This window comes from Orbicella franksi, chromosome 7 (genome assembly GCF_964199315.1).
Source record: "Orbicella franksi chromosome 7, jaOrbFran1.1, whole genome shotgun sequence".
In the NCBI taxonomy this organism is placed as follows: Eukaryota; Metazoa; Cnidaria; class Anthozoa; order Scleractinia; family Merulinidae; genus Orbicella; species Orbicella franksi.
This window is the reverse complement of record NC_138151.1, coordinates 14361165-14388210: the sequence shown is the minus strand read 5'-3', so window position 1 is coordinate 14388210 and position 27046 is coordinate 14361165. Positions and strand designations below refer to the sequence as shown.

The 27046-nt window shown below is 40.4% G+C and overlaps 1 protein-coding gene, 1 long non-coding RNA gene and 1 pseudogene across 3 annotated transcripts in view; 1 reads left to right on the top strand and 2 right to left on the bottom strand.

Moving 5' to 3' along the window:
- The first annotated feature begins 1611 nt into the window (after nucleotides 1-1611).
- On the top strand, nucleotides 1612-2526 carry LOC145493099 (uncharacterized; annotated as a pseudogene).
- Nucleotides 2527-5729: 3203 nt separating this feature from the next.
- Nucleotides 5730-27046, bottom strand: part of LOC145492080 (beta-2 adrenergic receptor-like) — a 34951-nt gene continuing 13634 nt past the window's right edge. Inside the window, exon 2 of the mRNA XM_081471399.1 lies at nucleotides 5730-6505. The gene's annotated coding sequence lies outside the window, so the exon portion shown is untranslated. The remainder of the gene's footprint in view (nucleotides 6506-27046) is intronic.
- On the bottom strand, nucleotides 22436-26474 carry LOC145492093 (uncharacterized). 2 transcript variants are annotated; one of them, XR_014049932.1, is made up of 5 exons: nucleotides 26107-26474; nucleotides 25477-25513; nucleotides 24958-25033; nucleotides 23922-23954; nucleotides 22436-22927 (listed from the first exon to the last, which is right to left on the bottom strand). It is a non-coding gene; the product is annotated as an uncharacterized LOC145492093 (long non-coding RNA). The 2 variants fall into 2 exon arrangements; XR_014049931.1 differs by having other exon boundaries at nucleotides 24946-25033; nucleotides 26107-26398.

Sequence of the window (27046 nt, the reverse complement as noted above, 5' to 3'; positions counted from 1 at the left end):
GCCCACTGGCAAAACGCAACGGTAAGAGAGTACACAAGGAGATATAACGCCGTTGAAAAGTTATTGACAATTATAAAGAAAGTACGGCTTCTTGTCTGATCAGCAAAGCAAGTATAATCGGATTCTCATTTTCATTCCTGTTTTTTCGTTCTTTATTTTCCCAGGCAATTATAATATCACAAAGACAGCACCGCGTCCTTTCCGCTCAATAAAGTTAAGCCCTGTTCGGCGGGGTTCCTGCTTGAATGGGTTACCAAATACCAATACCCCGTGTTGTAATAACTTCTTTCTTCTTCTTTTGTTTTCTTCCCTTTCCAAGGCGATATTAGTGACTGCTGAACTCCCAGTGATTCTTGTGTAATGTTTCTTTTTCCTATTTATCAACTATTTTGTTCAAATCATTTCGCCTTGTCCATATTCATCTGAAGTATTTTTTTACAATACTGTATAAATAGTAGCGAAACGCGTCGTTCAAATTCTCCTCAATTCTCTTGTCTGTTTATTGTCCCCAATTAGTATACATTGTATGCTAGCTGTTTCGAAGCTTTATTCACACAGCTAACGGTAGAAGACTTAACTAACGATTCAAAATACATAATTTATATGTACGGCAGAAAGTCCGCTGACAATTACAGCTACAGAAATTTGCATAATATCGTAACATCCTTCCCTCAAAAGAAAAAAAAAAAGTGTAAAAACAGAAAAAAAAAAAAAAATCAGTTCTTCTATACGCTAACAGTTCTTAAAATGTCACTCGTTAGACCTTAAGAGTTACAAGATCTGTAAAACGACTAGGCGGTTTGACCAGTCTCCCACTTCTTGAACGGACTTGGCTTTCACACCCCGTAGGTGACACTTGTTGTCTCAAGGGCTGATCTTTGATGGTTCGATCTTGGTCTACTGAAGTGGCTGATAAGGGCTGATCCTTATTTGACTCAGTGGTGGTCGTGGACTGATTAACTTTCGTCGTTGCCACTGGCTTCAGCGTTGGCTGTTCATTGGCGAGGTGATCCTTAACTTTAGAGTCATGGTGGTTTGAAGGCGTTGACCATTCCTCAGCTGGAACACTATCAGCCTCTGCAGAACGTTTCAGGTGTCTCCGATTCCTGATATAGAGCTGACCATTTGACTCCACTACATACGATCTTCTGCCCAGTGGCTTCAGCACTTTCGCTTTCCTCCATGTTTTCTCGTTCAGCCGAAAGGGTTGCATCCGAACAACGTCATCTTTCTGAAGGTCCCGTAGGTCGTTTGCTGATCTGTCATAATAGAACTTCTGCTTCAACTTTCTCAGCTTGTCTTTCTCTAGAGCGTCTTCAGCCACGCTAGGTTTCAGCAAGTTGCTAGAAGTAGGGAGGTTTGTTTTTGTTCTACTGCTTAACAGACGCTGGGCAGGGCTGGTACCAAATCCTTCCTGTGGGGTGTTACGATGAGCCAACAGCGCCAGGTAAGGGTCACTTTTGGACGCTGCAGTTTTTTTGAGGATCTTCTTTGCTTCCTTGACAGCAGACTCAGCTTTACCATTGGACTGATGGTGGTAGGGACTTGTTGTCACGTGATTGAAACCGTACTCCTTGGTGTCAGGATAAAAAATCGCCGCGTAACTGCAAGATGTCAGGCGACGAGGGAACTACGGCGACAAATACAACTAATAAAGCGTCCGTTGGAAGTGCACAAATGCAGCAAATGTCTTCTTTGCCGAGTGGAATACCAATGCCGAAACCGTTAAATCTTGACAACGTTGCCGCTAACTGGAAAAAATTTAAAAGAGCCTGGGATAATTACGCCGTAGTTGTGAGGCTCCAGCAGTTCGACGAGGAATATAAGACTGCAACTTTTCTTTCTGCGATCGGCGAAGAAGCTCTTGAAATTTATGAAGGTATGACATTCAACCCGCCCGAAAGTTCGAAAGTACTCGACTCTGTTGTTCAAAAATTCGAGGAATATTGCATCGGACAAACCAATGAGACCTTCGAGCGGTATTTATTTAACTCCAGATCACAGAAAGAAGATGAAAGTATCGATCACTATGTATCGGCACTTAGAACACTTGCGAAATCGTGTAATTTTTGTCAGTGTTTACATGATTCACTTATACGTGTTGAATAGTGTTTGGTGTTAAAGAGCCTGCCTTGAGAAAGAAGCTGTTGCAAGAAAGACAACTCACTCTAGAAAAAGCAATCGACATCTGCAAAAGCGGAGAAACAACTGCACAGCATTTAAAGGATCTCGCCACAGCTACGGATCCGAATGAAATACACGCTTTGAAACATCGCAACGAAAGAAAACCAAGATTACCGGAAGACCCAAGAGATTCAAAGGATGCCAAAAAATGCAAGTACTGTGGAGGAAATCACGTGCTCAAGAGGGAAAAATACCCGGCCTATGGAAAGACTTGCGGAAAGTGCGGAAAGAGTAATCACTTCGCTAGAGTGTGTAAGCAGCGTGGACGAAGGAAAAAACCGGTCAACACAGTCTCAGTCTCTTCCAGTGACTCTGGTGAATCACTGTTTACGATTCAATTAACTCCAGAAGTCGACTCGGTGCACGCGATACAGAGCAACATCCCATCAAAGATCACTGCGGCTATGAAATTAAAGGGAGGACCCGAAGTTAATTTCCAAATCGACACCGGAGCAACGTGTGATGTACTCAAGCTAAGCTCCATCAAAGGAACGAAGTATGCTAATAGGATCACGCCCACTAATCAACTCCTAAAAATGTACAACGCCTCTACGCTCAGGCCGCTTGGAAAGTGCAAGGTTCAACTGACGAATTCCAGGGATAAAAGGAAGTACAAAGTTAACTTTACCATTGTAGAGGATGAACACTGTGTCAATCTGATCGGGAGTAAAACCGCCCAGCAAATGCAGTTAATTACAATCAGAAATGATAAGATCAAGCCGTGTTCCGAACCTGCAGAGTGCGCTTCTACAGCAAATGTGGATGTGAACTTGACAAGTAGCCGACAGTTCGAAGGACTTACCCTGGAACACGTGTGCTCCCAGTGCGAAGATGTTTTTGATGGCGTTGGCAATCTGGGAACTCCATTGCGACTTGAAGTTGACGAAACGGTTAAACCTGTCCAACAACCGTTAAGAAGAGTGCCTGAAGCTTTAAGAACCCCGCTTAAAGAATATCTTGACGATCTGGAAGCTAGAGGTGTTATCGAGAAAGTTGAGAGGCCGACTGAATGGGTAAATTCCGTGGTGATCGCAAGGAAGGCTAACGGTAACCTTCGCCTTTCCCTGGACCCTAAGCCCTTGAACAAAGCGTTGAAGAGATGCCATTTCCCTATGCCAGTCATTGAAGACATACTGCCGGAGTTGGGCAAGGCCAAAATCTTTACTAAAGTCGACTGCAAGGATGGTTATTGGCAAATAAAGCTTACAGAAGAGAGTTCACTGCTTACGACCTTCGCCACACCCTTTGGCAGATACAAATGGAATCGTATGCCCTTCGGGATTTCACCCGCTAGTGAAATATTTCAGCTCCGTTTACATGAAGCTGTTGAAGGCCTTGACGGAGTATATGCAATAGCTGATGACATCCTTGTAGCAGGCACTGGAGACACTATGAAGGGTGCGATAGCAGATCATGACCTCAAAATTAAGAAGCTGTTGAGGCGATGCCAAGAACGTAACATTAAGCTAAACAAGCAAAAAGTCGCTTTTAAGCAAACAGAGGTACCCTACATCGGACATCTCCTGACCTCAGAGGGAATAAAGGCAGACCCGTCTAAGGTTGAAGCAGTACTACGGATGGAGAGGCCGACTGATGTAACTGGTGTTCAGCGGATTATGGGTACCGTGGGTTACCTAGCAAAGTTCCTGCCGAGATTATCCGAGGTCTCACAGCCTCTCAGACAGCTCACCAAGAAGGGAACAGAATTTTTATGGGACGAGATCCATGATAGAGCATTCAGCAGGATCAAAGAGACGGTGACAGCCCCACCACTGCTCAAGTACTATGAGCGAGAGAAGGACCTAGTCATTCAGTGTGACGCAAGCGAAGGGGGCCTGGGAGCCGCATTACTTCAAAATGGAAGGCCCGCTGGCATACGCAAGCAGAGCCCTGACTGCAGCTGAGAGGAACTACGCCCAAATATAAAAAGAGCTCCTTGCAATTGTGTTCTCAACAGAGAGGTTTCACCAGTATACGTATGGTAATTGTCGAGTCAGACCATAAGCCCCTAGAAACGATTCTTGCCAAGCCGCTGGTCTCTGCTCCTAAGAGATTACAGAGGATGATCTTGAGGCTGCAACGTTATGATCTGGACGTGCGATACAAGAAAGGAAGTGAGCTGCATCTCGCAGACACCTTGAGTCGGCACTACCCCAAGTTGGCAGAAGCAACCCAAGATCAGAGAGAACATGTCCTGTTCGCAAGATCTGCCTTTGAAGAGGGACTGGAAGTCGAGCAAGACGTTCAAGAAATAAACCACTTGCTGGTGAGCGAGCACGAAGCAGAAATGTTCCGCGAAGAGACTAAGAACGATGAAGTTGTTGGCGATGAAGATATCGCTGGACCATCGGCACGCCATCAGCCAGCTTTTAAGGGTGCAGGATATCGCCTTGGAGACACAGAGGCTGAAAGTTCACAACCTCTTCCAGAAACAATATCAAACAGACAAAGCAACAGTCAACAGCAAACAAAAGAAGTTGTTTTGAAGTTCTGGTCCAATGGTTTTTCTGTCGATGATGGTCCTTTAAGATCTTTTTAAGATCCCGCGAATGAGGCATTCCTGAATTCTGTCAAGCGAGGAGAGATTCCACAAAGTAACCACAAAGTAACCACAGAGTAACCACAAAGCGATTTCTTAAAGCGATCACTTCCATGTGGATCTTCGCTTTTTTTATTCTCAACCATCTGTTTTTATATTCCATACAGCGACCTGCCGAAACTGTGGATAATTGGTTCTTTTGTGACTTTTCTCCTTCCTCTCGGAGTACTTTTATTTTGTTATTTTCGCATTTACGCGATTGCGAGAGCGCAAAACTCTCGGTGGAAACAGCAGCCCGCATTTCACCGCTCAGCTCAAGTGACCGAGGGGTTGAAAGCAGCTGTGACGTTTGCAATCATAACAAGCTTTTTTGTTGCTCTCTTCTTGCCCACCCTTGTCATAAACTTTATTGTAATTTCCGTAGAAGGCCGTTATCACAGATTCAGGCTTAACATCGCGTGGTTTTGGGCGGCAGCTCTGTCGTACACTTCTTCTACGTTAAATCCTTGGATTTACGCTATACGAATGACAGATTTCAAACGAGCCATAAAACATTTACTGTGCAGAATTTAAAAAGCCGTGACATCTTCGATATCAGCATGAACGCATAGCTACTATGAACATTACCTAAGATCGATATGCGGTTGGCACTTGGTGAGATTTTGTTGACTTTGTTTGTGGCTTCCCGCTTTTTAACCAATGGAAATCGAAGTCCTGTGCAGAGGTGGAGAAATTAGATCAGATCAAATGAACTTATGTGCGGTCAGCTCCTTAAGAAAATTACAGAACAAACCGACAGTTTAAATACGCCTAAACGCTGTTCAAAAAAAAAAAAAAGATTAAAAAGAACTCGCTAACCAATTTTTTTTCGGACATTCGTGCCAGACAACTCGCTGTACATTAGATAGTGGTCAATTTTCGCCCAGATTTCATGAGAAAACGAATGTGTCCATGGATATCAGGCACACATTTATCCTCGCGTGACAAAACAAAGCAAACAAAGCTGTAAACTCTGTTTTAATAATATCACAACAGCAACTCCTGAGATAACGCCAGCATTAAATTGAATTTACTTTGGAATCTCGTATTTATCTAGATTTATATTCAGACCATCGGTTGTCAGAATTATGTTCAGCTGAAGACTTGAGAAATTGCCTCTCGTGTTTTTTGTTTGTTTGTTTGTTTGTTTGTTTGTTTTTTTTAGCCCTCTACGTAACCGTACAGTGTTCCTCAAGTTGTAAAAGTCTTTTTTCGTAATACCGAGTTCTCGATCTCGTGGCCATTGTGTTTTGCCGGCGGGATATTTTATTACTCCTAGCACGGGGTTGCAGCTTAGAATTCAACTAAGCTACGATCCGCCAAGCGTCCTGCCCAAAAAACTAAGCTCCAAAGGAAAGTTTAGCTTCGAAGGCCTGGGTCCTGTTTGAGGAATAGAGGAGAACGCACTTGGAGTCAGAGATAACCTTCTTTTTCAAGTCCCTTTAAAACCTTTTGTAATTGCATGTACTCTACAGTCGAACTCCCCTACAACGGCCACCGTGAGGATAGAGTTTACTGGCCATTGTGGAGAGATGGCCATTGTTATAAGGCTAAAATCATCACAGATCTCTCGACTAGTACGAAAATAGGTAACTGTAGCAGAGAGGTGGATATTGTGGGGAGGTGACCGATAGTAGAGGTTCGACTGAATTATGCCCTCTGTCTGTCTTTTGACCTGAGTTGGGACAGGGGAGGCTGAAGGCGTATTACCTTGTAAATGATACTGTCTAGTAACTCTGATCACTTTAAAAAAAGACCGGAAAAAAGAAACAATGAAGGGTACGCGTTAAAATGTGCCACAGGCGAATCTCTCTACAAATGCCACCCTGCGAACAGATTTTTCTGGCCACTGTGGAGAGCCAGAGTGTTGGAAGGCGAAAAGGCGAAAAGGCGAATCTCTCAACTGGCTCGAAAATATGAAGTGGCCGTTAGTAGAGGTTCGACCGTAGTTAAAACCAAAATAGATCCAAATTGAATGTCCATCTCATTATTTTGCAGCTCTTATGCCAGATTATCTCTGTGCTCCGTGCATAATGTCTCGATACTGTTTCTCTCATGTGTCCTCGGCTATTCAGTACTTATAATGAAATGTGTTGCGCAACATCGTGTGTTTTATTCATCATTATATTCATAATGTTAAGAAGATAACTGTCTGAACAATTGAAAGATTTTACTTCATTTATTGTTCTGGTGCTAGATCTCTGACCGGACACCGGCTCAATGTCGTTTCACTTCTGACGTTACCGTCAAAGTGGAGGAGCGTGGCTTATGATTTACTCGAAAAGCTATACTTCATACTAAAAGTCAGAGACACATAAAAGTATAATAAACTGGTGTTCTGTAAAGTATGATTTACACATAAAGTGAGTTAAGTCATAAGTGTAAAACATCAGATGAGTGTGAACCAACATATGAGATTACACTCTCCCCCACCTTTCAAACTGTTGTGAATGGGTTTAACTGTACGTTAAATTTTGATTTTTTTTTTTTTTTCAGAAATGAAAGTCAGTTTATTTTGTAATCCACTTAACTGAAGAACTGTCATCTCAAAGTTTGGTACAGGCATGGAAACTGGAATGGACTGAATGGACTCCACTGTAATTGTAACAAAAGTGTGAGTACCTCAAATGATAGGGAAATGTTTGCTCAGTGAATTTTAAGGAGATATAATGAGTTACAGGGTTGGGAAAAGAAACTTGAATTCCAGCTTGCCCATCGTACAGGTAACTTAAGATGTAGAGAAGCCTTGTATAAGCTGGTTTATATACCACCTCTCCCAAGTGTCTTGATTTAAGCACATTGTCAGTGTCCAACTTCCTCTCATTAACATGGAATGATCAATGATATAGAAAGTTTAACTCTGTAAGTGGAAGGAATTTACTTTTTTTTTTACTTTATGGGTCATTTTCTTTACAACTGCAATAGTTTTAAACTAACTTTAGATTTGATGCATGCCTGGTAGTCTGATGGCTTAGTGTGCTGAACACTGGTTCAAGCAGTCTGTGTTTGAACATGGGCTCCACAACATCCCTAGAAAGCAAGCTGGTTTCTTTGTTGTGTTCTTGTGCAAGGCTCTGTGCTCTCACTGTGCCTCCCTTTGTCATTGTGTATATTTTGAAAGGTTGGCACCAGTGAATTAAATGCTGGGATAACCATGCTGAAAAGCTATGGTTTAATAAGATCGTGCGCTGCCACAAGACTCAAATACACGCTACATCTCTCTTAATCTTGGAAATATTTCACTGGCCAGTTAACCTTGAGCAGTCAGTCACACTTCCTTAGATTATGAATTATTTCTCTCTGCACGTTGCATTTTGTTTTGTTTTGTTTTGTTTTTTTTTCAGAATAATTATCATGGCTTGGTATGGACTGCAATAGGTTTTTTCAAGTGAAATTCAAATGCATAGAAGCAGGCTTAACTTTGTAAACTGTGATAGCTATGCGAGTTTGCAGCATGCAAAGAAAATCGTGTCTGATAGCTTAGGACTAGTAGATTCCTTCACTTGCATGAAGTGCCTTGGGAAACGTTTTGAGCACATTCAAATAACAGAAGTACCGAAAGACATGAAATTTTCTAGCGCTTGTAAGAATGGCTATGATGCACTAGTATATACATCATAGTCAGGAATGGACCATTATTTTGTGGAGGAGGGGAGGTGGGGGTTGGGCAATATTCTGGAGCATGAATATTTTCTTCTCGTCTTTAGATTGTGCATTAATTTTTTTTTTTTCGGGGTGGGGAAGGAGGGGGGGAGGGCAATAGCTTGTGCAAGAGTTTTTTAAAGTCAAACGCAGGACCTGGATAGTAGAAAGCACTTGCTCATTTTTTTTTTTTTTTTTTTCAGTGGCACAATGTTTTTTCAGTTGTCTTAAATGTAGCTGTGCAGGAATTTTTTTTGGAAATTGCCCAGCTCCCACCTTCTTCCCCCACCCTCCCCGCTCAAAAAAGTTATGGTCTATCCCTTAGAGCTTGCATAAAGAGCAAGCCAAAAATTTGGTTTCCTTAGCAGCCTAGTTTGTCTTAAATTTTCGCCGAATCTTCTTAGATGGCCAAAATAGAGGAGTGGCACATTTACTTCTTTTTGAAAACTTGTGAAAAGTACTGTCTACATTAAATTGTAGTCCAGCTCATGTGTCAGACAACCATATTGTAGCTCGGACGTTAGGCAAAGCTGGTACTAAAATTTAAATCATCTATAGCCTGCAATGAAACAAAGACTTTCAATTTACAATTGCTAATAATAAACATAATTACACAGTAACAAAAATAAATCAAGGTTATAAAGAAATTGCATTAAATGAAGTTGATTAAACAATTATTATTGAAAAAAGAAAGAAAAGAATAATGTGGCGCAGTGGTGTCGTGGTTAGTGTCCTTGTTTCCGGATCGAGCAATCTGGGTTTGAGCCCTGGCTGGGGAAATTGCATTGTGTTCTTTGGCAAGACACTTTACTCTCACAGTGCCTCTCTCCACCCAGGTGTATAAATGGGTACTGGCCACCTTGATGCTGGGGGTAACCCTGTGATGGACTAGCATCCCATCCAGGGCGGAATAGAAATATTCCTAATTGCTTCATGCTACAGAAACTGAGATAAGCTGCAGCCTGATGGGCCACTTGGCTCGTATGCAGACTTTACCTTTTACCATTACCTATTCAAAAATAATAAAAAGATATTCCATTGTTTTGCAGTATTTAAAGGGCTATGTCTTGTTCGTTTACTAATCATTTACTGTATTTAAATTTAATGGGGGTAAAATTTTTAAGCATTTTACTTTATCTTCTTGTTTTAATTAGCAATCTAATTTTATTTCATAACAGTGATGTGTGAGAATTCTTTTTCATGATCTTTTAATTTGTTTAGTTAGTAAACCAGCTTAAAGTAGACCGGGTGAAAAAAAAAATTAATTAAAATTGGTTTGTTCAAGCTCTATACTTATCTGTTCTGTCATTCAAGCTTTGTCCTTATCTGCAGAATTTATACCGGTAATTGTCTGCATAAATGTGGTCACATTGCAAGCAAGGATTTTTCGTGCGCTCAGTATAGAGCAAAAAGTATATAGCTCTAGACATAACTAAAGACGCCTTAGGCAGACAACTTCATTAACCGCCAGCATAATTATCTAATATTAGTAAGATTTTTGGGCAGTAATGAGTTTAAAATAAGATAAAGTAAAAATCGTTGCAGGCTTCTTAATGTCATATCCGGGAGCGGACGCGCTAACATGTGTTTTTAAGGATTGTTGTGTTTTCGTTGTTCATAGTGGGTGATATTTTAATTACAGGGCGTAAGTAATCCTAGATAAGTCAGTCTACTCGAATGGCTTGTGATGGTGTTTAATCTTTGGTTTCAAAGCTGTATGCTTCGTGGACGATAATTTTTGTGTTCACGCACGTTACGCCAGACAACTTACAACAAAGCAGTATTACAAACTTCTGGAAACTTTGCGCGCAAAGTAGCAACTCCAAAACGTTCGGGTGAAACTGTTGTAGGTTGTCGAGGCCCGTGATTATAAGAAACTGCCAAAGTGTTACTACAACAAATGTTGCGTTAAAAACCATTGTATCCCCGCAAACGAGAGACGCTTGTTCATTTGAAAGAGCGCCTTAATGTCTAAGAAATATTTTTTTTAAGATGGTTGAAACGATAACAATTTTCTACAGAAATTACGTTTAAAATTCCCATGACACTTAAGGGTACGTTTTCTCAAGCTTTTATTTAAAATTGAAACCTCAAATAGGTTACATAAGCCATGAAATTGTTAGTTTGTAGTACCGTGTTCTCGATCGAGCCTTCAGGTTATAGACTACTTATCTCTTCTACAATCATGAAAGCGCACGGTATTTCAAATGCAGCAAAGATAAAATGCGCGTGCAAATTGGCAGCTATTGAAAAAAGCCGACAAAAAGAAAGCATGCGAGCGTGCGCGCGTGTCACGACAGATTAATCAACCAATAGGAATCCGCCTTTAAAAGCCACGCATTATATCGCTATGGAAACGCCACTTGATTACGTGTGTGATAGCTGCGCTTTTGCAGTCTTAACGGCAACAAAGCTGATACTGTGCGCGTCTAAGCTGTGTGATAAGAACAAAGCCCGCAAGGGGTTAGAACAAACAAAGATCCTTTTGAAGCATGTTTAGAGAAGAAGTTAAAGACGAAGATACTCGGTGATGTCGAACTGCATTGAAGGGCGCTCTCCAGGTACCGCAATTTTTATAGTGTGCGTGATGATGAGCTATATCTCGCTGTTGTCTTGTGCCTGTTTCATTAGGATAATTGTGAGACCGATCGATAAGATCTTCATGGATTGAATTCCATCTTGCAGTTAGCCTAATGCCAGGACTTGTGCTACGTTCTTTAGTAACAGTAAAACGCTAGAGATTGTGAGGTAGAGTAGAGTATACCACTACAGGAAAATAGAGGTTAATCGATGCTCAGTTAGCTGCTTCCCACAACGTGCGGTGGTTGTAAATCGTCACATGTAGTGCGCAGTTGAGCGTTGATATTACGTTGTGAATTGCATGCATGCTTGTCTCTGTGATTGTTTCAATTGGGATTTTGATGACATTTGCGCTATAAATTAGGAACAAGCGATGCCCCAGCGACTGTACTCGTTTGCGCTATCATCCTTGAATCCGCTAACGATCCTTGTGATCACGTTGTTCCAAAATACAGTTTCAATCTATTAAATCGCGGCAAGAATTTCGTAATTGAAACCGTTGAACTAGTTTCTGTGTTTAGAAAGCGAGCTTAGATTACTGTTTGCAAAGTTGTTTACAAGTTTAATTGGTAGAATTCCTTTGTTTGAATAACTACATTCCACGGCTTAAAAATAAACAACGGGAAATAATGTGTAGGTTACTCTTTCTCCGATAATGCGATTTTAATTTACGAGTGCAATTAACATGATATTAAGTAACACTCGTTACCACAGACTATAACCTCAAAAATCAACCTCTATATAATTAATATTCGAGAAAATTAAACGCCTTACTCGTACATGTGAATCTTTAAAGCAGCCTGTTTAGGCTTAGCTGTATTAATGAGCGCCAATTAACTTTGAATTTAGTTTTATAAATAACGATTAGTGACTCCGTAATTTATATTTGTTCTTCAGTGTTGATTTGACCAACCTTTACAGGTAACTTAAAATCGTAACTGGAACGCACTTCTGGCTGGGAGGGATTACACCTTGCTTAACTTTTAATTCCTGAATAACGTTAATACTTCTGTCATCGTCTTTTTATCAAAAATCGTTGATCTTTTGCTTGTTTTGAATGAGACAAAGAAATTTTATTTCAATTCTTTTCTTCATTATTCAAGCGCATACGTTAAATGAAACCGTTTGTTAGTAGAAAAGCGGAAGCCGCAGAATTGCACTAGCTTGTGAAATATGCAACTTAATCGTTTGATTTAGAGCTATGGAGGTCTAATTTTAGGCTCGTGTTTTGCTGTCCTTTCCGAATTTGTTGATCGTAAACGTATAGCCTATCGTTTGCGATACTGCTACTTTAAAACAACTAGGTCATAAAAATTAATGGTCGGGCCGGATTTATCTACTTGCCAGTTGTATAGAGTCTTTCTTCTGGAATATGAGTGAAGTTTAAAGTGCGTAACAATTGCGAAAATTCGCTTGAATTACAGTCGTCTTTACCGACTCAAAGAATGGCTTTTCTTCGTTCGTACGAAGACTGGTTTTCTAAACGAAAAAAATGTAGACTTCAAGAGAAGACAAAGCAGACCAAATAGAATTTTGATTTAAGAATCGACAGAATTTTGGTTTAAAAATCACAGGCCAAATGCGCGCAATCTATTCTTCGATGTTTTTCCTCAGTTTCAATCACTTACCTTCAGTTTCAACTTGCTTCAGAATGAACAGCACCTTGTCTGCTCATACGCTGCAATGAAGACGAATGAGCAATTCAGCAGACACCTGCTTCGAAATAAAACGGGTCTTTAAAATAGGGGATGCTGTCTTTTGCTTCATTGTCTGGTGTTAGATTCGGTCTCAAACGACATTTCTTCGGCAGTAGATCGTGATATCCATGGCATTCTTTTTTAGCTGTTCGTTTTTTCTCGTTTGCCACTTTGTTGTCTTGCCTTTCTAATATCTCGGGTTAGTATTTTCCTCATTTCTTCTTTTGGACATTTGTTTATGCTGGTTACATGTTTGCGCATAAAGAACTCCTTTGATCATCTAGATAAACAGGATAACTTGGCTTGAACGCCACGCGAAATTTCCATTCGCTACTTTAGAAACCAGCAGAAGTCTGGAGCGAGTCTCATCTTGCAATGGCTTGTGGGATCGTTACTGGAAAAAATATAGCTTTGTGCCTAGTAACGGCGTCACAAGCCACTGCGAGATGAGACCTGCCCCAGGTTTCTTCCCGTTTCTAAAGTGGCAAATTTGAGTGACTCTTAAGTGCGATTTTCGACCCAGGGCTTCGGTTTTTGTGCGCGGAAGAACAAAACGCGGGTGACTGGGATGAAATGTCCTTGTGCGCATTCTCTAAATTCCTCTCTATTAGTTCAGGCATGCCTTGAATTTCCAATGAATCAGGCGCCTCGCAATCGAGTTAGTTACTGGCCCCGAAAAGATCATTTTGTTTATTCTATCAAGTAACGATACTCGATTAAAATTGGCCATTTTTCGAGTAAAAACAAATTTTATGCATAATTCGCGGTTTTGTTAATCTTGGTATGCACGTGACGTCATCACTTTCTAAAAACCAAACTAAAGAGCCACCAAAGTTGTTATCCTCATCAGGCGCAAGAGGCAGTAAATTTATATGTGTTAACAGCTTTTCACCTCAACAGCTTGCTTCGTCCGGCACATTTTGAACAGGCACATTTTGAATTTCAGAATTATGGCGGTGCGTGACATAAAGTTATGAACGCGTTTGTCGAAAAAGATAACTCCTCTCGTGATTTTAAGCCTTTTTAGAAGTTAAAGTATTAGGAAAAGTGCTTATTTAAATGTGTGCTTGATCAGTTCAGATAATCAGTCGCCTAGATAGCCAAAGTAAGGTCCAGATGTTTACACTATTTTCCGGCTGCCGTGTTGGTGTACCATGGAGGTATACCAACATGGCGGCTCCATACTGGGCTCTGTAAATTTGCGCAAAATATCTCGACGAATATTTGAAGTTTGGGAAACGTACAGACCTAAAACTTGGAGAAGTGTCTTGTTTATTTATCTCCTATAACATCAAAATTTCTTGACTTTATATACTGAATAGTTTTTGAAATATTTTTTTATTGCGTGACAGTGCAACCAAAGAATTAGCATTAACGCGTGGTGAATGTGGCCACACATAACCAATAGCCTCCCTTTGGCGCGAAAATATGCCCACATATTTGTCTGCGGACATTACCTGTCCCGTGAAGTGACAGGAAATTTGTAAGCTTCGAGGAACAGATAATGTCTAAAGACAAATATCCGGGCATATTTTTCAAGTTAAATGGAGGCTATTGAGTTTATTATCCTTCAAATATTTTTCACAACCCGCGGATATAAAGCGTGATAGGTTCTTATAATGTATCTTCCGTACTTTTTCTAAATTTGTCTGTTTAAAAATTTTTCAAAAGTGATCAATATCCGTTTTCTCTTCACAATTTCAATACGTGTTCATGAGAAAGTTGATGAGAATATACGAAATAATCACTCGTTTTAGTGACCCTCCCTTGCCCAGTAACACTTCATTGATGGATACACCAAGTGATGTGTTTTCAACGCGACATATTTAATAAACTTTTCATATAACAGTACAGAATTTAAAATGTGGAGTTTAAATGTGCCCGTTACTATCAGACATTGCAACGAGGACCTGCGAACAGTCTAGTCTCTACGGCATTGACAAGCGTTTCATATAATACATTGCAGAAGTGCTAAAGGGTGCGCATTACAACAGGGAACTCACAATAAGTCTGTATACGACAAGAACTGTTATTCGGCTAGACGATTTTCATCATTGAACAACTCCTAGTTTTTGTCTTTTTCGTTTTCTTCGTCCTCTGAAATCTGCAGGGAAAAAACATAATATTCAGTTTTATTACATAAACACCAGTGAAATACCAGGATTTTTCCTTTTACTAAAAAATCATACCTTCATCACGCGCAGTGAAGATAGTATTTTTATCTCTCACACTGTGAAGATATCTTTCCTTTTTTATAACATTTTTCTTTTCTCCCTTTAATTACACTTAAATTTGTCGATGTATGATCGAAACATCTTCGGATCTTCTTCGGTCTTCTTCTGCAATCTTCGGATAATGTTCGGATAATGTTCGGATAATGTTCGGAAAATGTTCGGAAAATGTTCGGAAGCGTTAACCTGGCCTTCGGAACAATTTTGGAAAATCTTCGGAAATCTTCGGAGAATTGTCAAAACGTCGTCATTAGTATGTTTATATAATAAACACAATAGTACATGCCCGCTTGTGGATATGAATTTTATCTTCTCGTGTTCAACTCAATATCTCACGAGTGAGCGCAGCGAACTCGTGAGATATCGAGTTGAACTCTCGAAGATAAAATTCGTATCCACGCGCGGGCATGTAATATCCTCTATATCTCTCGAGCAGGTTGTAGAAGATAAGTGATATTAAGCCAGCCACACACCAGTCGATTCAATGCGTTGCGGCGATTTTCATAGCTAGCGAAAATCGCAAGCGAATTTCGTCACAATTCGCTATTAACACGCTCATCGACTGCTGCAAAATCACCTTCGGAATTTTTAGATGATATTTGACATGTCAGACATATCGACAACTTCGAGGCTCGTAGCGGAGATCAGAAATGCTAGTGAAAGCACGCGTTAGTAGCAGTGAGCACAGAGGGTGATTTTTCCCAGTCGCCGGACGATTGTATAAAATCGTCTAGTTTGTCGCTGGCTTTAGGGGCAAGGTAAAGGATGTTCCTGTATAATGTATTTTTTGTCGAATCCTACTTAAAACTCAAATGCTGAGGGAATGGCTCACGCTTTCTGTCGGTAAAATTTTTACATGATTAAAATACACCAGAAAAATGTAACTTAGTGGTACTTACATCCGCACCACAGGGCTTCTGATAGGTTGCGGAAAAAGGTCAAATTTCGCGGAATTTTCCGAGACAAATTCGCGGAAGAAAACGGCCGATTTCGCGGGAAATTGGAGGAAATTTTCCGGGCAAATTTCGCTGAAAAACGATCGGTAAAAACGGCCGATTTTGCGGGCATTTTCTGGGTGCATTTCGCTGGAAAGCGATCGGTTTTGGACCAATTTGGCGAACGTTTTTAACTAAAAAAAGACAGCAATTTTGCAAACTTTTTCGGAAAATTACGACTGTTAGCCTATGCAACGACAGATACACCGTTTTGCCTTTGTAAAACGGACGATTTTCTTTTGCAGGAAAATTTGGATTATCTTGCGTGTTTGTATTTGTTTGACAAGAGGTTTTTTTTAACAGTGATCATCATTTGCTCTTTCAACAACAATGCGCTCAAGAAATGCGCCAATGGCAAAGCTTTTTACATCGTGGCCACAGAGAGTGCCCAGTTTTTCGCAACATTACTCCAAGAACGCCTGGTAGTTTTAGGATGTTGTTTACCCGTTGCAGTGACGAAGTTTCACGATAAATTTGCAAGTTTACGGCAAGTAAACGGCCCCAACAGCCAAGATAAGTTTCAAATATGTTGTACCGACATGTATCTGGTACGATTTCTAGTGAATTCCGCGGCATTTTGCGGATTTACATGAAATTCGCAGCTCCGCGACCGCGCGAAATATCAGAAGCCCTGGCACTATCCTGTGGATTCGGAGTGTCCTCAGTAGAAGAGAAATTTCTCTGCTGTCCCTCACTCAATCTGTTGGTTTTGAGTGCCTTCTTTAACGGTGGGACTACTTGCTAGGTATTCTTTTTCTTTTTCCGGTATCTAACGCATCGGGTTCCTGATATACTACATCTACAGCAGTTGGTTCTATCTCAAAATTTTCACTTCTTTGGCTGCGCCTTTTATTAGGCGCATCCACCGGCGCGTTGTCTGTCAGTGTTGCTCTGGTTTCTTGGACATTTTGATTCAGCTCTTGTTATACTAACACTCCTATCCTTGCTGTCCAGTGAAACTAATGCTTCAGTGATAGACAACTTATTTTTTGCCGAGGCAGTCTCTTCTTAGTTTGCTAAATTTAGACTTTGAATCGCCTCATTCCCCCTTGTAAGACAACTATTTTCTCAGCGCTCTTAAGGAAACACAACACAAATGAATCTGATGATGTCAATTTGCCGCCAAGGTATTTGGTAATGATTGAAACTCTGCTTACCTTCTGTTGTCATTGCAAAATGCAGGACGAGTTGTACCCTGGAGTAGGAAAAAGAAGCACTCGTTAGAGAGAGGATTTAAAATAGCAAAGGAAAACGTCCCATTATCTCTTACCTCCTTCGCAATTCGGTTGGCTTTGGGTATCGGCGGAGGTAGTAACATTTGGCGAGTGCTGGTCGGATGTATCACTTGGACTTTGTAGAGAATTCCTGCTACACTCGCCTCTTCTTGCAGTGCCGGAGTGGTGGTGTGATGTATTTTCTGAACGTCCCCGAGAATTCCTGCTACACTCGCCGCTTCTCGCAGTGTCGGAGTGCTGGTGTGATGTAGTTTCTGAATGTCGCCGAGAATTCCTGCTACACTCGCCGCTTCTCGCAGTGCCGGAGTGCTGGTGTGATGTAGTTTCTGAATGTCCCCGAGAATTCCTGCTACGCTCACCGTTTCTCGTAGAGCCGGAGTGCTGGAGTGGTCTATTAGTTGAATGTCCGCGAGAATTCCTGCTACTCTCGCTGCTTCTAGCAGAGCCGGAGTGTTCACGTCCCCCGCTTCTCGACGTATTTGTTCGTCGTTGTGGATTTCCACGACATGAGTTGTCTCTGGAATAACCCGCGTCCTTTGTAGAATTCCCTGTTACCCCAGATTTTCCAGACATTTTGAAAACTGTCAGTTTCTTTCAATATAAATTTACATATGTCCTCTTCTTTCTACCTCGTACAGCTTATGTCGAAGGATCACAATATTTTGTAGGACGTGGCACTGTTAAACCAATGAGAAGGTTCGTCGAATGCGCAAACAAAATGCGCTCTATTTGCATACAAAGGTGCGGGGGCCATACTATTTGTTCTTTCTATGGCATCATTATTTCTCGATGGCGGGAGAGAGCCTAGTTTGGTTGCGTCGCAATAAGTTGAGGGACTTCCCGTCAGATCGAATGTTCGTAAGGATATGCAGGAATATTCGAGTAAACGATGACTGTTGGTGCTTGGAAAGAACACGAGAATGGGAATTTTGAAGGAGTTTGTTGGGGCGTAACGATCTAAGTCAGTTTCTTTCGTTTGTGGTGTGCGAAAGTAGTTATAAGACAAGAAGTGAGCGAATAATTTGTTTTATTATATCTGGTCCTGTCTGCCCACTTATATTTAAACAAACTTAAATTTGTCCACTATTCTTATTATGAAGTTTGCGCGCCATGGAAAAATGGATTCTCACGTTATTTTCGCGTCGCTTTCAATCGCTGTTAATCATTTCATCAATCAAAGTGTTTTCTTTGAATGGGTTGTGTGCGCTCATTGGGTTTCCACTGCCGCGGCAGTTGGTCGTTGCTTGACCGAAAATGTGCTAACACTGCATATGACAAAACGCTGGCAAAGCAACGGGCTGTCTATTTATGAGTATTCTTGTTTTGAAATTGTCTAATAACCACGTGATTTACTTGATAAAAATATGCTTACGCCGCAAATTATGAAACGCTAGAAAAACGCACGTAATATTTAGCCGTCCTTGTATTCAAAAGTTTCAACGGAATACTGCGAACTTTGTCCTTCATAGATTTGCTCTTAATACTGGCCAAGACATGTAGAGTATGGAAGTCATTTTACTAGAGTTTATACTCAATATTCGTTCAATTCCCTTTGACTATTTTCGAGCGCGAAGCTAGTTTTGTATTCTCTGCTAAATTGGTCTGTTAACGTGGTCAGAGAATCAATGTTTTACCCTCATCTATCATCTAACGAAACACCTCGTGTAAGCCATAAACAAAAACGCAACTGAAGATACTTTCTAGATGATGTTTATTTCACAAAGCCGTGTTCCGCAACATCAGTACTCGACTCTTGCAAAGTTCACATTAGAAATGAAAGCTCAAAATGATGGAATGCTTCCAACGTTCATGAAACAAACAGTGCTATTCTTGTGCTGAAGAAATTCAACTTCAAAGTGCCGTACATGTTTTTAAATAGACCTGGATATAATATCTTCAAAGGTGCAAAGAACGAGCCTAATCCTTGTGATAAATATTTTGAACAAAACTATAGAAACTCGAAGAAAACTGCAATAAAATTGCTAAAGTCTTTCATTGCTGACTGAGGCCTGCAACCAAATACTAACAGCTAAACTTGGTCAATGTAAGAAGAGATAAATCATCCGTTCTTGTTTCCAAGGTCTTCATCCTCTCTTCTTTCTTTCTCTTGGTTGCTGAAAGACAAAATAATTTTATTTATTCTGGTTCTGCTAAGCACTGGTTGTAAAAAAGGATATATCTCAGGGGAAGAGAGCAATGTAATGCAGAGTTATAGATTATCTAAGATGGAAGTCCCTGTATGTTAGGTGTTGTGAAACATTTGGGCGATGTAGCCAGTGTCTCTAATGCTCTTCTTTATCACAATAATTATCTAGTTTCTTTCTCATGTTTTGAGCGTTGCTTAAGTGTAAACTGCACATACGGCCTCCATTTTCCGTTAGTCTCTAAGTAAGAGCGTATCCTTTCCCTTCAAACGTTTCTAATGAAGCAAATTATTCAAACATTTTCGATGGGATTTTGCTAAGTTGGTGATTTTAAGAAAAGAATGCTTGCACGATTTGCAGCGATAATGCAAGCTAATTTTTCGTTTAGATATTACTTTCAGCTCCTTTCGAGCGATGCTCTAGAAAAGTGCCTTGTAAGCAATTCAAGGTTAAAGAAGGAAAAGTTCGGCCTTTGAAATATGTAATGACATTCTTTATTTCTCATTTAGCTGGCATCATACTAAAGTACAAAATGGATGCTTCTTGCAATTAATTTTACCTTTAAAATGATCTTTTTCGCCAGCAATTCCTAATTTTACAACATCGCATCTTCATATCACACGCAGCACCGTCTTGCAAGACGTGGGTGGTAACTTGATAACGGAAATCACTTTCACTCAAGAAAAAAAGTAAAAAAAATACAACTCACCTTGTTAGGTCATGGTACAGGAGTCGCGCCACTCTGAAATAGAGTTATAAAAATACGCGTTAGGTCGCAGAATTGCAAAGAAAAACATCTTAATGACTAGCAATATACGTTACTTGAAGCCCGTCCGGCTGTCCGTCGTCGCGAAACAACTGTTTGCGTGGCCGTTTTAGTTTTGGGTCGACCGTTGGAAGTCTTCCTCTGACTAGATTTCTTCTTGATTTTTTTAGCTTTCTTCTTTGTATAACCTGCGTCGTGACTGCTGTTAGCGCTCGTTCTCGATTTTCCTGTCATAATTGACGATCCACGAAGAAACTTTTGCGCTCTATGCTTGGGCCACGAGAAATTATCAACCGAAGTAGCACGTATTTCGCCTGATCCCGCGCTTTTCTGGTGTGCGCGGCGCACACGGTTTGTATTCAACAAACGTCTGGTCAACCCCTCAGAACTGATCTATCTAAAGAGTTCCGGTCTACCTATCAACAAAATTTAGCATAAATTGGATGCAGCCTAATCCAAAGGTGACGCTTAAGTCCGTCATTTTGTACAAATGATGATCTTCAATATCAACAACGATTGCTCAGAAGCGAAACACAGCTACTTACCTTTTCTCGTCTTAAGATTATGCATGCTGAAATAGAATGGAAAAAAACCAGTCAGATAGTTCACAAGTGAGAGAAGCACATGATATTATTAAAGGAGCTCAGTCGCGGCAGTTTGAGTTATTTTGGCCATGGACAAAATTACCTTTAAAGTGAAGGAAACCTGAAAATAATAGTTCACTAAGGGCCGATTTACACGGTTCGACTTTGTCGCACGCGACAAGCTTACGACAGGCCTACGACATGACTTAGGACCATTTACACGCGCTCGACCTTTTCACTTACAAAATTAAACATGCAAAAGTTTACACCTTGAGTTTTCGGAGCGAAAGTTCTAACAGAATAAAAAATATATTTTAGCTGTCCTGCGCTTTGAAAAGAACTTTCTAAAGAGATGTTTTTCGCTTTAATCTGTTCAGTACTTTTCGAGAAACGTCTTCAAGTGAATCAGTCAACAACAAGTTCGTCCGCCATTTTGACGCAACAGCACTTCACCTCGTCCCCTACTAAGTAGAAATTTGTCACAAAATACGTTATTTTCTATCGACTTCGGCTATGATTGTCGCAGCGTCTTAAAACATGTTTTGAAATCCTACGACATTTTTTTTTTGACGTACACAACAGTCGTAAGCGAGTTGTAGGTTTGATTTACACGAAACAATTCATGTCGTAGGCCTGTCGTAAGCTTGTCGAATGCGACAAAGTCTTACCGTGTAAATCGGCCTTAAGATAGAAAAACAACAAAGAAATTATAATAAACCATAAAGGAACAATGATGGTTAAGGAGAAGATTGACGCTGATTACAAACGACGAACTAGAAAAATTTGCTCAAGATGAGCGAACCGCGACAAAGCTCCTCTAATTTTCACTCACAACACCCGCCATTCCCTTGATTGTTTGAACTGCCTCCACCATATCCAGCATCAGTTCCCGAATTCCCGGTAGACCCTGATTTTCCAGTCATGGTAAATGCGTTTTATAATGTTGCGATGCCGTTACCGTGCTATTTTAGCTTTATCTTGTCGAAGCAGACGCAAAGCGGAAATGGCGATCCTTTTTATGGGTATGTTGCATATATTCATGAGGGGCTCTATTCTCTGAGTTCCGCATTCGATTGATTGACAGCATGCTTAGGCTGAGCAGCATGTGTTTTGAACAACAGAATGTATTCTCGTCAAACGCAAAGAAAATTTGCTAACCCTCTATCTTCATAGCAAAATGCAGCACGAGCCATAATTTGCCGAAACAGCAGAGAGGATATGATCGCCAGCCAAAGGAACACGCGTCATTTGTCTGTTTCAGGGAAAAGTTGCGCGTAAAATTACGGCAGAAAGAAATTTTATCGAGTTATTTTACCCCCCCTCCCCGGACCCGGGTCGCACCGTGGACCATAACTCTTCAAAGATGTGCGGGTCACAAAATTTTAACATATCATGGCGTCTTTGTTTCTCGAGGGCGGGAAATCAATCCTAAGCGCTTTCTTTGAATGGGTTGTGCATTGGGTTTCCATAGAGATGGCGGGATGTTGGTTGACCAAAATAAATGTGCTTACATTGCATACTGGAAAATGCTGGCGAAGCCGCTTTCTTTTTTTGTATATCTTTGTTTTGAAATACACAATTTCCATTTATGTGGCACTCCAGATGCTTTTCTTGACAAAAATATGTTTACTCCGCATATTTCAGACCTTAGAAAAGCGCGTTTTGTGTTTATCAAACTTGTAGTGAAAATTTTCCAACAGAATACTACTAAATTTGCGTTAGTTTCATTAGATTCATAACGAGTGCTAAGACTTGCACAGTGTGGAAGCTATTTAACAGGAGGTTTTGCTCAATATCAGTTTAATTGCCTTGTTGAAAATTTCTTGTGCGAAGCTATGTTGAATTCACTTATAAAGTAGTCTGTTTTCATGCTTGGAATATCAATGTTTTACACGCATCTAAAAGCTAAGAAACACCACGTGTAAGTCGTAAATGAAACAACTGAAGTTATCTCCTTCACAATGTTTATTTCATGATAGCTCTATGTTCTACCAGAATCATGCGTTTCACAGTTCACGCCAGAAATGATAGAATAAATGGTGCTTTTCTCGTATACAAGCACTGAATTTAACTTTAAAATGATACATGCACTTAAACACACGTGATTATAATATCATGCAATAGCTTTTTCCTATTGACACAAAGTAATGTTCCAACTACAAAAGTCTAAAGTTTTTCAGAACAGGCTTGCAAACTGTCACAAGTAAACTTGAAGAAAACAGAACAGAAGAGGTAACACATCTGGTCCTTGTGCCCAAGGCTTCATATACTCTCTTTCTTGTGTCAGGTTTCTGAAAAACAGGATATTCTTATTAATTATCTCCTCCTAACACTAACAGTGCAAAAACATAACCTAGGGGAGAAGGGAAATGCATTTCTGATTCCCAACTAAGACCATGTTTGCTAGAGTATAGAGACACGAGGGCAATGTGGTCAGTCACTTTATTTAAGTTGTGTTTATCGAATTATGAGTAAGTTCTTTCCTCTTCGTTTGATTTAATTGTAAAGTATACGAAAGCGCGCAAATGTTCTTCATCTGTTGAACGTTAAGATCACTAAATCAGATCCAAGTTTTCTATTTGCTAACAAAGGACATAGTGGTCAGAAACTATTAAAGCCACATAGATGTTAAAAATCCCGCGTGCATTGATCAAGTTCCTTGTGTTAATCCACTGACAACTATTTTCAAAACATAGACCAACTACTTTCAACTTAAAAAAGTAATGGATGGAAATTGACTTAGGAATGGACATTTTCACGAAATCTGAACGTAAACCGTGCAGTAGAATTCAATCGGAGATTGAACAAATAAGACAAAATGAATATGGGAATCACTGCACCATCTTGTAACATTTATCCGGAAGTAAGATTTGCGGTGGACAATCCATATTATTTTGCTAAAATTGTGATTTTATGAAGTGGTTTGGAAACTAAATGATTTTCCATGAAAATAAAGTGAACTTTGTGTTCAGATATCACTTTCAGCTGCTTTGTAGTGACGCTCTGGAAATGTGCTGCGCAAGCAATTCCTGGTCGAAGAAGGACACATTCAGCCTTTGAAATAACTGATGACAGATTCTACATCTCTGATATTATACTTGAATCCAAAATCGATACAACTGAGATTAAATGTACTAGTGAAATGATTTGTTTTGCTAACAATTCGAGATTAACCGAATCGTATATTTGTGAAGGGCAGCGCTATCTAGTATCTAAGGTTTGCGTGGCTAAACACTAGCAAAGAATCACTTTCGCTTTTGAAACAAGCTGAATGTAACAACTCACCTTCTTAAAGTATTGTACAGGATGCGAACCATGCTGAAATAGAGAAGAAAAAGCATGTTAGATGTGCCAGAAAAGGGAAAACGAATTAAAACTACACGCATTATAGATACTTTACATCGAAGGTTTCTTGGCTGGAACAACTCCACGCGGATTTCTACGCCTCCGTGGATTTGCGCGAGTTGCAGTTTGGCAAGGAGATCTCCGACATCCCTCCACTACTTGCTGAACACGTCTAACGCACTGATAACCAGCATCAAGAAGTAAATTAGCTGTTGCTCTAGATTTTCCAGGCATTCATAAAGGTTACTGATTCTAAGACGCTTGCTCGTTCACTCAGTCCTGTCCGTAACCCGCAGGATTCGTATTTGTCATAAAAACGTATGGCTAGCACAATTTATTTCATTACCACACTTTCAAGGCATACGTGGCTCGTATTGGGAGCGGAGTTTTTGTATTCAGTTTTTGCTTGATTGAACACCGAGAAAAAGCTGATTTTTGCTGACCATTGAATCGACCTTGGAGTGTACCGAAGATTTTCTTTCTAAATATACCCTTAAATTATATCACGCTGCGACGCGGTTTAGGCGGAACATTTTTCATTCAAACTAAGACTTACTAGTTTTCCGTTCTATACTATGCCACGTTTTGTATCATCGGTCTCAGTGTGTTCAGCGTGAATCTTCAGGAGGAAAATTGGTTCCGAATCAAGCAACGACTGCTGGAAAGACAACGAGTGAATCCGCTGCCATGTTGCTCGAACAATTGTGCAAAGCTTCATGCTCATACATAAGCTTACATTTGTACAAAACAGTTTTTCAAAACCAGATTTTAAATAGTTGTTGGAAAGTAGCAAATCTTGGATAGATACAGTACACGAATTTTAAACCAATTTTTGTAATAACAAAAATAACTCAATTTGATGCATCTTGAGGAAGAAGCACGTGGTCCGCCATTTTGAATTGAGCGACCAGTTCAATTTTAAACCACATCGTTTAATAAGTGGAAAAATAACAAAACTTCTTACTTTCGTCTTTACCTCTTCTTTTGCCGCCGCTACTGTTTCTGTTGCTGCTGCTGCTGCTGCTGCTGGTACTGAGACGGTGGAACAGTATCTGGAAGAAATAAACGCTTGTTAGATGGTTCACGGCAAAAGGGAAGAGAGAAAGACGAACTTACCCACAGGTGTGCGCATATATGAACTTACTCTGTTGCTGTTGGATAGAAGGCTGTATTGGCTCTTCTTTAGGTGGGAAACCTGGTTCGGTAGGTGTGCAAGGCGTTGCTCTAGCTTTTCTTGGCGGCATGGCGGGATGAATTGTAACGTGCCCAGTCGGGGGAAACTCACACTCGACTATGATGATGCTCACTAAGCTGACTGCAGATATATTGACACGACCATGCGCGGTTTGGATGACTTTCAGCAAATTTAAAAAAAAAAGTTGTTGACAGGCGAATCGCGTGCCTTCAAAAAATGACGCACAAGCCCGCAATATTGGAAAAGAGTAATGAGATGTATAGGGATAATCACACTGTAAAGATATGGACAATTACTTACCTTCTTCATCAAAGAATAGTACAGCTCGAGTCATGCGCTGAAATAATAAAGACGAAAAGCTCGTTAGATGTTTTGAAAACGAAAAACGGGAAAGTGTCAAAAAGGCGCTTACATTCCCGACTACTTGAAGAGCTTTGCGTGTTCGGTTTTGTCTGTGAGCTGCTGTTATTGTATCCGGAATCTGTGGTGGTGTTTGCAGTTGGTCTAGATTTACCAGGCATGTTAATTCTTTCTCAAAATGGATAGTAGACAGAAAGAACCTAATGGGTTTTCTAGCTCGAGCTAGACCTTAGAGTTTTTGTTCGGAAAATAGGGTTTTATAGGTGTCGCGCGCCCATTGGAGGGAAATCGACATTCAAATGATTGGCAGGTTAAAATCACCTGGCTAGCACTTTTATGCGTTGAATTTTTTTTAATGGTGACCATTTCTCTTACCTTGTAAATCGAAATTTTACATCGCCGCACTCAACTCTCTGAGGGCTAAATGGAAAACAAATATCAGGAAAGCGCGAATTTGTTTTTCCTTCAGAAAACTTTACACAAGATATTCAGTACACAAACACGCTTATTCGTTTTGGGAAAAAGTTGGGCGTAAATTAAACTAGAACAAAAAAAAACAAAATTCGGTACTTCTCTTACCTCTCTTGGGTTCTCCGCTGACAGAATGTGTGCCTCTTGTTTGTGCCACGAAGATGCGCATGCCACGCCTTCATATTCATAACAAGGCGAGAAAAAGCGCAGTTTAGTTGCAACGTAATCAGAGGAGGGACTTTCCCTTCGCATCAAATGTTCGAAGCGATGTGGAGGAACATTCCAATAAACTATAACTTGATGCTTGTCTTGAAAGAACAGGAGAGCGCGTCTTTGGTCGACGCGCAACGTTCTTGCCAACTTGGTTCGTCGAGGTTCATTTTGTCTCCTTTGTGTTGCGCAAAGTATCAATACAAATAAGTGGAATTGCCTTTCTCTTCTTGCTCAAAGTATGACGTCTTTCATTGAACTAGTCAATCAATGTGACCTTCAGTCAGGTTTGGCGCACGATCTCCTGATTTGGGTGCAAATCCTTTCTCCCACGATGATATCTCTTTGTTTTGACGGCTATTGACACAAAGAAGTCGTTCTTGATTGTTTTTTCGCTTTCCCAGAAAACGCGCTAGCAAAGCACTTTCGAGGTTTACTAGAAAACGCGCTAGCGAAGCACTTTCGAGATGATTCATGGCCAAAATATGTGCTTGTGATGCAGTTTAAGAAGTGCTAATGAGGACGCACCCCACAGCTTAAGTGACAATCTGTCATTCTGCAAGCGCCAAGGTGGCGAGAAATGTATATCAATGTCTTTGACGCCTCTTTGTGCACGGGATCTGTTATCTTTACATCGTGAATTCTGTTGTCTGAACATCATAGAATCACAATTGAAGCAAGAATTATTCCTTTTTTGGCCATTGTGTATTTGAGAGTTGAAACCGCACTTTGCAAAATGGCCTTGGGGTATATTGCTTTGTTCAGCTTTTAATTTCATCGCGTGAGAAATCAGCGTCGTCCTTTATTTTCTTTCAGTAGATGTTAATCT